The 11,596-nt window shown below is 46.1% G+C and overlaps 1 pseudogene; it reads right to left on the bottom strand.

Annotated features, from left to right (window-relative positions):
* Positions 1-3,939: 3,939 nt before the first annotated feature.
* Positions 3,940-5,137, bottom strand: LOC130853771 (methylosome protein 50-like; annotated as a pseudogene).
* Positions 5,138-11,596: the final 6,459 nt, after the last annotated feature.

The raw sequence follows: 11,596 nt of genomic DNA on the forward strand, positions 1-11,596 counted from the left end.
ACTGTCTGCTCTGCTGGGAATGTTGTTTCAACTTCTGTTTACACTGAGAATTCCTTCTACCTTACTCCTCAAGGTGCAACAGGTGAATTTCTTTCTTTCTTCCTTCATTCCTTTTTCTTTCTTTTCCTTTCCTTCCTTCTTTTTCTTTCTTTCATTTCTTTCTTTCTTTCTTTCTTTCTTTCTTTCTTTCTTTCTTTCTTTCTTTCTTTCTTTCTTTCTTTCTTTCTTTCTTTTTTTCTTTCTTTCTTTCTTTCCTTCCTTCTTTCTTTCTTTCTTTCTTTCTTCTTTCCTTTTTTCTTTCTTTCTTCCCCTCCTTCCTTTTCCTTTGGTCCTTTCCTCCCTCCCTCCCTTCCTTTCTTCCTTCTTTCCTTCTTTCCCATCATACATTCACTTTATTCATACATTTTGGGCATTCATTTATTCGGCTTCCGCCAGGCACTGGGGGCACAGAGGGGGTAGGACAGATTCTGAGGTCAAGGAGTGTATTAACCTGTGTGAGAGGCAGAAGGTAAACAAACAGTACAGGCTACATAATGGACGGGTCCCAGTGCAAAATAAAAATACGAGACCCCTTGTTAAAAAATCATAAAGAATTTCAAAACGGTGACAGCAGAGCATTAAACCAATTGAGGGATACCTCCTAACTAGGGGGCCCTTCTGCAGAGGGCGTGCGCCCAGGAAGCTGGCCCCGGAGACTGGTGGTTCCATCAGACATGTGGTGACGGGGAGCCTGGGAGTCATGGGAAGGAGCTGATGTTCACGAATTGCTGAAAGCAGGAGGAGAGAGATGGACGGGCTCCTTCTGGAAGCTGCACATTGTCAGACAACGGTAAGAGAAAGGGCCAGAGGAGCAGGCGGGGTCCGACGCGAGGGAGTCGGGTCTTTATTCCATGGGCAGTGTGGAGCCACCAAAAGTTCTAAACAAAGGTGCAATCAGATTCTTCTTCTAAAAAGATTATCCTGGGGCCAAATAAGAAATACAAATGAAAATATGTGAAAATATAAATAATAATACACATAAATAACACAAAAATAAAAGTACAAGTGAAAAAGTTTCCACTTCATTAGGAATCAAACAAATCAAAACAAAAGTGACTTTTTTTAGTCACCAAAAAGTGTTGTTTACAATATCAAAGCTTTGAAAATATCTTTAACCCACACAGATCAGGCTGGTGCCCTTGTCCTCACAGGTCCTGAGATGTGTGTTGGGGTTCTCTGGGGCACGTGATTGACATGGGAGATAGCCCAAGGGGGTTGGCTTTATTTGATGATAAATAATTTCAAACCTAATTTTGGGTTCGAACAAACATGACATTCACGCCACATGGCCACAATAAAAAATACAGACAATGACAAGTGTTGACAAGAATATGACGAAATTGGAACCCTCATCGATTGCTGATATGAATGTAAAAGGGTGCAGCAACTTTGGAAGACAGTTTGGCAGTTTTCAAAATGCTGAACAGAGTTACCATATGACCCAGCCGTTCAAATCCTAAGTATGTACTCAAGAGAAATAAAAACATACGTGCACACAGAAACTTCTCCATGGCAGTGTCATTCAAACCAGCCCCAACGTGGAAACAGTCTACATGTCTGTCCACTGATGAAGAAGTAGAATTTTTAAAAGTGCTAGACTCATATAATGAAATGTGATTTGGCAATAAAATAGAATGAAGTACTGATACATGCTATGACATGAGTGAAACTTAAAAACATTATAAGTGACAAAAAAAAAGTGACAAAAGGCCACATGATTCCATTATTTGAAATGTCCAGAACAGATAAATTTATAGAGACTGAAAGTAGATTAGTGGTTGTCAGGGGTTGTGGGGAGAGGGGACTAGGGAGTGACTGCATAATGGGAACGATATTTCTTTTTAGGGTGCTGAAAATGTTCTGGAATTCAATAGTGGTGGTGATCACACTCCTTGTGATTATACTAAAACCCACCAAATTGTACACTTTAAAACAAGCTGTTATTATGGCATGTGGGATATATTTCAATAAGGCTGTTTTTGTTGTTGTTGTTGTTTTGTTTGTTTTTGTTTTTTAAAAATTCTTTATTTTGAAAAATATCAAAGATACATAAAACTGGGTAGAAGACTTTAATAAATTTCTAGATACCATCACCTAGACTTAAGAGTTTTAACATTTTGCCATATTTGTAAAGCTGTTTTTTTTTTTTTTAAAATCCTGAGTACAGTAGAGCAAAGAATTAGGGTGACCAACTGTCCCAGTTTGCCCAAGGCTAAAGGTTCTCCTGGGACATGAGACTTTCAGTGCTAAAATCAGAAAAGTCCCATGCAAAACAGGACAAGTTGGTCACTCTGCAAACTTTACATTTATTTGAATGATCAAATGTGAAAATTTAAAGAAATTTCCTGGTTACGTGAGAGGTAAATCAGAGGGAAAGTTTAAGGATCACTGACCTAAATGTCCAACAAGAGGAGGTGGTTAAATTCATTCATTCATTCCCTCATTCATTCATTCCCCACTAGAACGTAAGCTCCACAGGGGCAAGGATTTTTGTCAGTTTTATTCACTGATGTACTCTGAGCGCCTAGGACTCTGCCTAGCATGCAGTCCATGAATATTCGGTGAGGGGATCTGTGTGCTAGGTGCCAGTGGTGCATTACTTCCTCCTGTGCGAGGGCTTACAATGCCTCGTGATCAATTCAATAAGCAGACAGACAAGACACTAGTGAACAGATGAAGGAAGAAGATAATTTCAGATAGTGATAAATGTCATGAAGAAAATACAGTGATCCAGTGGAGGGCTGAGTGGTCCCAGGAGCCTTGCTAAGAAGGTAACTTCTGAGGGGGGACACCCACAGACAAAGCCACTGTCAGTGCTGTCAGGAAAACCTCCTTTTTTTTTTTTTTAAACAGTGAATCAACTTTTTATTTCACTGACCGGTACTTCCTATTCTCTCTCTGATGCTGCATTTAAAATCTTCAGAGTCCCCCAAAGTAGCATTCAGTCTTCCTATATCCAGAGACAGGGGCCCAAAAGGCAAAAAAGATCAGGCCCCAGGCTGTTTTCTGGTGGGACAATGGCAAACATTGCTATGCAAGTTTGTATCAGTTTTTAACTGAAATGCCTTTAAGCTCTCCATCCTGAAACTTTTTTCTGTGGCATCTATGGCAGAAATACACTCATCTCTCATATACATAACTCCACGGCAGTGAGGGAGTGGGCATCCCACAGGTGCCAGCCAAACTTCTTATTCAGCCAGAAACCGGACTTCTGGCTCAGTTTAATAGCAAGGAGAAGAGCAAAACTGTGGTGATGTCCTGGCTCTTGCTCAGGGTGAACTGGGCTGGATGTGAATGGAAGCACATGATAAAAGTGAATTAGGCTCTATAAAAAAAATAAAGTTGCTCCTATCTCTGTGAGTAGTTTATGAGCTGCTTCCAAGAATCCAGGGATGCCTGCATCCCATACATCATCCAGATATGGCCGATTCCTCATGCATAGCTATATGGGAAGCATAAAAACCTTTTGTTGGGACTTTCCTGGTGGTCCAGTGGTTGAGACTCCGCGCTTCCAATGCAGGGGGTGCAGGTTCAATCCCTGGTCAGGGAACTAAGATCCCACACGCCACATGGTGTGGCAAAAAAATGCAAACAAAGATGTGGGATGGATTTTTTTATTCCCCCAACCAACAATAACTATGTGTCCACACACACACTCAGACACACATACGCAAGTGAGTTAAAAATTATCCGCATTCCAGTTACATTAAAACTTCTAAAAATTCTACAGCCAGAGTGCGGATAATTTTTGACTCACCCTTGTACATATCCATGTTCAAGGAAGTTTTTCTTCCCTGACTGCAGGACCCCAGGATCCAGCCTCCCCCAGGCTGAGAGACAATGCCTTTTTGCTACACAGATCTGGCGTATCCACATACTGTATCAGGCTCCTGTGTTGTCTCACAAGCTGAGAGGGCAGGGGCATAGCAAGTGGATACTCACGGGGGATTTGCTTTTTGTCTGAAATCCAGTCCAGTCAGCAACACTCTTAGGTCCAGGCTCTGGGAGAGGTTCTGCGGACACAATGTGGTGGATGACCTGACCATCCCAGCCCACTGTGGTAAGAAGGTAGTGGTTGAGCGGGGACCGCATAGCATCTCTCACAAAGTCTCTGTGGGCTCGGCTTCTACACACTTCAGAAAGGTCTGAGTCCAGCACAGCAAGTGAGCAGTCTTCACTGACAGAGACCAAGAAGGGCGCACTGTGTAGGGAGAACACCAGCCCAGTGACACACTGGGAGTGCACAGCTGAGCTGGGGGCACAGCTTGAACTCTTGGTGTCCACAAGGGAGACAGTCCCATTCTCATCACCAAAGACAGAGACTTCACTCTGCTAAGGATGCCAAGGCAGGGAGGTAGGAAGGTAGCCAGAGGCACTGCAGCCCATCTGTGATGCTGGCTTGGGGCAGCGGCTATCCCACAGTAAAATTCTATGGTCCTCACTGCAAGAAAGAAACACAGAGTCCTTGTGCAGAGAGGTGGCAACACAGGTGACCTGCCCAGAGTGAGCTCAATATGAATTCAGGACCATCTACTGAGCAAGGTCCCAAACATTGATGCAGAGGTCTTTGCTACCACTGACCGCTTGTGTGCCAGAGCTCAGGACACTGTAGACACGATGTCACCATGCTCATACTTGCAGAACTTGCTGTCAATGAGTGTCTCATTCTCACCCAGCTCCCGTGATTCAGCAGCACTTGAATCGGAAGCCACTAGGATGCCTCTGTCCCTTACCCAAGTGAGGTCCGGCCTCTGTCTGGACTCCAGTGGAGCAGAAACCTTCCCTGGGGACAGCACAAGGGTCCTTAAAAAGCCAGAGGGAGCCAGCCCAGCAGCAACCACTCAAGCTGGAAACCCCGAGCAGAAATGCCCCAGTACCGCGCCGCCTCCAACTGACGCTCCATTCGGGTGGGCTCGTTAGGGGAGGGTTCCACTCCCAGGCCGCCAGGAGCACAAGGGGCAGCGGGGCTTCATTCTACGTCTTCACGGTTCCAACTCTAACCTAGACCCAAGCTGGATGCCTGCCAGAGATTCAGTTCCACCAGCCCCTACGTGGTCTCTCCTCAGGAAAATACCTTAATGGCCAGGAAAATGTTCATGGTGAAATGGTACATGAAAAAGACAGGACACAAAACGATTTATGTAGTGTGAGAGCAGGTGGGTTTTTTTGTTTGTTTGTTTTTAATATTTTATTTATTTATTTATTTATTTATTTATTTATTTAAACTTTTCTTCACTTTTTATTCGTCTAGTGATTCTATCTAATTGAGGTAAATCAATACCTCAACATAACCTGGGATTTATCTTTTTTTTAAATTGGAATATAATTGCATTACACTCTTGTACCAGTTTTTGAGGTACACCAAGTTCAATCATCTGTATTTATACACATATCCCCATATTCCCTCCCTCCCTCGACTCCCCCCCACCTCCCCGTCCCGGCCCTCAAAGGCATCATCCATCATCGAGTTGATCTCCCTTTGTTATACAGCAACTTCCCACTGGCTATCTATTTTACAGTTGGTAGTATATATATGTCTATGCTACTCCCTCACTTCATCTCACCTTCCCCTTCACCCCCCGCCCCCCCAAACCTCGAGTTCTCCAGTCCATTCTCTGCATCTGTTTATTTTATTTATTTGTTTGGTTGCGCCGGGTCTTAGTTGTGGCTTGTCGGCTCCTTAGTTATGGCATATGCATTCTTAGTTGTGGATGCACATGGGGTCTAGTTCCCTGACCAGGGATCAAACCCAGGCCCCTTGCATTGGGAGCATGGAGTCTTAACCACTGCGCAACCAGGGACATCCCCCAGATTGTTTTTTAAAATGTTTACGTGTTAAAGGAGATTAGAATAAGATCTATTAAATTCAAAAAGATTCATGCACCCCTATGTTCAGAGCAGCACTATTCACAATAGCAAAGACATAGAAACAACCTAAATGTCCATCAACAGATGAATGGATAAAGAAGATGTGGTACATATATACAATGGACTACTATTCAGACATAAGAAGAATGAAATCATGCCATTTGCAGCAACATGGATTCTACTAGAGACGATCATACTGAGCAAAGTAGGTCAGAAAGACAAATAATATATGATATCACTCATTCATGGAATCTAAAATATGACACAAATGAACTTATCTATGAAACAGAAATAGACTAACAGACATAGAGAACAGATTTATGGTTGCCAATGGGGAGGTGGGTAGGGGAGGAATGGATTGGGAATTTGGGATTAGCAGATGCAAACTATTATATATAGAATGGATAAATAAGTGTCCTACTGTATAGCCCAGGGAACTATATTAAATATCCTGTGATAAACCATAATGGAAAAGAATATGGGGCTTTCCTGGTGGTGCAGTGGTTAAGAATCCACCTGCCAATGCAGGGCACACGGGTTTGAGCCCTGAGCCGGGAAGATCCCACATGCCGCAGAGCAACTAAGCCTGTGCACCACAACTACTGAGGCTGTGCTTTAGAGCCTGTGAGCCACAACTACTGAGCCCACACGCGGCAACTACTGAAGCCAGTGCACCTAGAGCATGTACTTCGCAGCAAGAGAAGCTACCGCAATAAGAAGCCTGTGCACTGAGATGAAGAGTAGCCTCCACTTTCCACAACTAGAGAAAGCCCATACACAGCAGCGAAACACAGCCAATAAATAAATAATAAATAAATAAATAAAAAAGAATATGAAAGAATGTATATATATGTGTAACTGAATCATTTTGGTGTACAACAGAAATTAACACAACATTGTAAATCAACTATACTTCAATAAAATACATTTTTAAAAAAGAATAAGATATATTAAAGCACTTTGAGGGACTCTCCTGGTGGTCCAGTGGCTAAGACTCCCAATGCAGGGGGTCCGGGTTTGATCCTTGACCAGGGAACTAGATCCCACATGCTGCAACTAAAAAAAAAGATCCCATGTGCCGCAACTAAGACCCGGCGCAGCCAAATAAATAAATAAACAAATATTTAAAAAAATAATTAAAAAACATAAAGCACATTGAGGGTGGGAAGTCACGGGTGATTTCTTTTCACTTTTTTAAAGCATTCTTGTATTTTCCCCATGCCCTGCCTGATGCCTTTCTGGGAGATGGGATACTGGGGTGAACAAGACGGATGAGGTCTCTGCTCTTGTGGAACAGGAATATTTTATAACTGGGAGAAACAAAACTGAGAGTAAAGGAGTAAAGTTATTTTTTAAAAAGATGGAAGAAATTGCACTGGTAGGTGTGCCAAAGAGCCAGCTGGAAGGTGGAGCCCAGGTTGGGCGTTGGATGCAGCAGCTGGGCCCCCCAGGGTGGGAGTGCGGCTTGCTTGGAAAGGAGCAGAAAGTCAGGGAGCACCTCTCAACACTCACCCATTGTGTGCATGGGGTTTGAGTCTCTTCCCCTGTCTCAGCCTCAGTTTCCCCATCTGTTAAGTAAGAGGAGACACTAGATGTGTTTTTTGTTTGTTTTTAGTAACTCTTCATTTTACTGTCTCCCCAGCCCCTGGAAGCCCCCATTCTATTTTCTGTCTCTATGAATTTGACTACTCTAGGGACCCCATATAAGTGGAATCATACAGTATTCATCCTTTGTGTCTAGTTTATTTCATTTAGCACAGTGTCCGCAAGGATCATCCACGCTATGACATGTATCAGAATTTCCTTCCCTTTCAAGACTGAATAATATTCCACTGTATGTATATACATTAGGCAGTTTTGAGTTTCTTTTAGCTCCAGCATTGCAGGATTCTCAGTTCCAAGTGTCTGTCCTTCCTGTGGCTGACTGTTGCCTGGTGGGGTGTGGGCCCTGGCTTCAGGTAGACTTTCCTTCCTGCTTGTGTCACCAGGAAGCCTGGGGATGGCCCTAGGAATGAAAGGCTTTGGCTAAATACCTGCCGCCTTCTCTCTGGGGCTTCAGGAGCCAGGTCAGGGCCTGGGGCAGTGCAGGGGAGGGGAGCTAATGATGGCCTGCTGGAGGCTCGGTTGTCCAGATGAAACGGACCCCGCTCCAAGGCCTGGCCTGATTACAGGGAGTCCTACGCTTCCCCTCCCTGGGGCCAGGCCTGGCCTGGAAGCAGCCTCTACATGCCCAGCTGTTCCAGAGCAGCTGCAGAGAGAGGCAAGCTGAGGAATGAAAAATGCATTGGCTTTGGGGCCAGAACAACAGATACAACTCACAGAGAAGCCAGCAGGCTTATGTGTGGTTCTCATCTGGGGGTGACTAGTAATAACAGTCACTGTTGCCTAAAGTTTTTTGTTTTGTTTTGTTTTGATTTTTGGCTACGTTGGGTCTTCGTTGCCGCGTGTGGGCTTTCTTTAGTTGTGGTGAGTGGGGGCTACGCTTAGTTGCAGTGCGCAGGCTTCTCATTGCTGTGGCTTCTCTTGTTGCGGAGCATGGACCCTGGAGCACACAGCCTTCAGTAGTTGCAGCACATGGGCTCAGTAGTTGTGGCTTGCAGGCTCTAGAGTACAAGCTTAGTAGTTTTGACGCACGGGCTTAGTTGCTTCATGGCATGTGGGATCCTCCTGGAACAGGGAACGAACCCAGGTCCCCTGCATTGGCAGGCAGACTCTCAACCACTGCACCACCAGGGAAGTCCCTGCCTGAAGTTTTAATATGTTCATCATGTACCAAGCACTGGACTGAATTTTTTCATTTAATCTCACACAGCCCTAGGAAGTTGGTATTGTTAACCCCATTTTACAGAGGAGCAAACTGAGGCTTGGAGATCCTTACACAGCGGGTAAGTGGCCCAGCCTTGTTCTTTGCTGAAGCCTGATCTCTTATCTTCTGGTTCTGCCATTGGGTGGGACTTTCTTTGGCGAGCTCCTTGATGGAGGGCAGATGAGGGGGCTGACTGCTGCACTGACCAGGGCAGCAACTCTTGTAGCTGCTCAGGGTTCTGCTTGCAAACATGTGAAAGCCACTGCTGTAGTTCACCTCGTTTATTTTACAGATGGAGAAACTGAGGCCCTGGGAGGGGCAGGGAGCTGTCCAGGGTCACTCCGACAGGGTATATGGCAGAGTTGGGATTAGAACCCGAGTCCAGCCTCTCAGCCGTGCTCTGTTTCTGGTGCCCACGTGGCCTCCCGGATCTTGTGTGTGACCCATACAGGCAGAGGGCACTCTGGGGCCTCACCTGTTGGGTGTGCTGGGCCTGGACTCCCACCTACAGTGACCCCCCTCCTACAGAAGGAGGGAGATGCAGAGGTGGCCAGCAGTCGTGCAGAGAATAGAATGCAGGCTGGAGCTCAGTTCTGACTCTGCTGCTACCTTGCTGTGTGGCCTGGGCAGCTCTGCTCTCTCCAGGCCTCAGTTTCCCCTTCTGTGTAACGGGGGGTTGCTGGCAGTTTGGGCCAGCAGGCACTGGGCAGGGAAGGAGGAGTGGTTAGACAGGAGAGGAAGGGAGGAGCCACGGGGCCTCAGGACACCCAGCCTTGCCCCACTGTCCTGGGGAAACACCCCAGCTTCCGCCACCCACACTCCCACTGCTGGCCAGGGGACGCCGCTTGGCTTGAGCGTGTCCAAGCCTTAGATGAGAGAGTTCTTGGTCCTCAAGGCTGCCCTGGGGCTGGAGGCTTCCCTTCCTCGGCCCCAAGATATCTCCTGGCCCTGAGAACAGTGCTGGCCTCATGGGGGCTTAAAGGAGGCTGAGCTCCTGGGTGGGCACTCCCACGGGCGTCAGCCTCACCCAGCCATGTGTGCTTGCATCCCTATATGTGCATATAAGTGCAAACCCACAAGCACACCTCGCACAGCAGGGACTCTTGAGGCTCCCAATAAATTAAAAATGAAGACATGCCAAAACAGGCTAGCCATAATTCTGGTGTTTCACATGTTTTTATTTAACAAATTAACCTCTTTAATACACGCATGCGTGCACACATGCAACGCACACACACACACACACACTCACAAACCCAGAGAAATTGAGAGATTGCTCCATTATAAAAGATATGAGTTCACAGTGCTGTGTGGTCTGGTGATGGGATACAGTTTAAAGTTATATACTGAGGGGCTTCCCTGGTGGTGCAGTGTTTAAGAATCCGCCTGTCAAAGCAGGGGACATGGGTTTGAGCCCTGGTTCAGAAAGATCCCACATGCTGCAGAGCAACTAAGCCCATGCGCCACAACTACTGAGCCTGTGCTCTAGAGCCTGTGAGCCACAACTATGGAGCCCACGTGCCACAACTACTGAAGCCCGTGAGCCTAGAGCCGGTGCTCTGCAACAAGAGAAGCCACCGCAATGAGAAGCCCACGCACTGCAACGAAGAGTAGCCCCTGTTCTCCGCAACTAGAGAAAGCCCGTGCACAGCAATGAAGATTCAACACAACCAATAAATAGATAAACAAATAAATAAATAAATAAATTTATTAAAAAAATTATATGATGAGCATTCTGTTCTTTCCATCTTGTATGCGACTCCCCGGGACTACACATCCAGCCCCCTTTGGGTGTACATTGTTTTCTAACACTTTTTTTTCTAACACTTTATTATGAAAAATTGCAAGCATCCAGAAAGGTTGAAACAATTGTACAGTGAACTCCCATATCCTCACCATCTGGAATCTACAATGAACATCTTGCAATATTTGCTTCATCACATATCCATCCCTTTTCTGTTCATCCATCCAAATCCATCCATCCATCCATTCATCTCTCTATCCCTCCACCTGTCCATCTGTTTTTTCATGCATTTTTGAGGATCATGAATGTGAGGCCTGGGTCAAATGACACTCTTTTCCCTCCTCCTTCTCCCTGATAGTAACAGGCCTTGCTGCACACACACTCCCTCTCTCTCTCTCTTTGTCACACACACACACACCCTACATGTAAAAAACCCTCATATGCACACACTACATATGATTCACCCATGTTCTCCAATTCATGCACGTCCTCTCCTTACACATACAGACATGAATCCACATATGCAAACATCACACATAATCACTCGTGCACACACACATATAGAGCTATACACACACACACTCACGCACACACAGTGTCCACATGTGCATTTGCGGCAGACCTTTGGTATCTGTGAAGGAAGCATCCAGAACCCTTCTAGAATCCTCAGACCTGTGACCGTCAGGGAGTCCCCGCCAGGCCCTGGCTTAGTCCCCCAGCGCTCGCTTCTGGCCAGTGTTGGGGGCTCCTCTGCCGCTCCCCACCCTGCATGTCCCGCCTTTTCCACTTTTCCACAGTCTTCTCGCTGACCTCCCAGCCATATCCCACAGAGAAAACCTCCCACAAAGGCTCCTCCTGGAGGGTTACCACATCTGGCTACTAAGCCCACCATCCTGTCACTCCAGGAGGCAGGGACTGTGTGGGCCTGTTCACACCACATCCCTAGCACATGGCACCCAGCAGGCCCTGTGGTCGGTTGAAAAAGGAACAAAAGCCGCAGAGCAGTGCATCCCCCAGGCAGCTTCTGGGGCATCCTCGTCACGCGTGCTCACCGTCATGCACATACAACACACTCTGCGTGCAGCCATGCTCACATGTGCATCATGTGTGTGTCTGCACCCATGCACACATCTATCTGC

Source organism: Hippopotamus amphibius, chromosome 1, assembly GCF_030028045.1.
Source record: "Hippopotamus amphibius kiboko isolate mHipAmp2 chromosome 1, mHipAmp2.hap2, whole genome shotgun sequence".
Taxonomy (NCBI): domain Eukaryota; kingdom Metazoa; phylum Chordata; class Mammalia; order Artiodactyla; family Hippopotamidae; genus Hippopotamus; species Hippopotamus amphibius.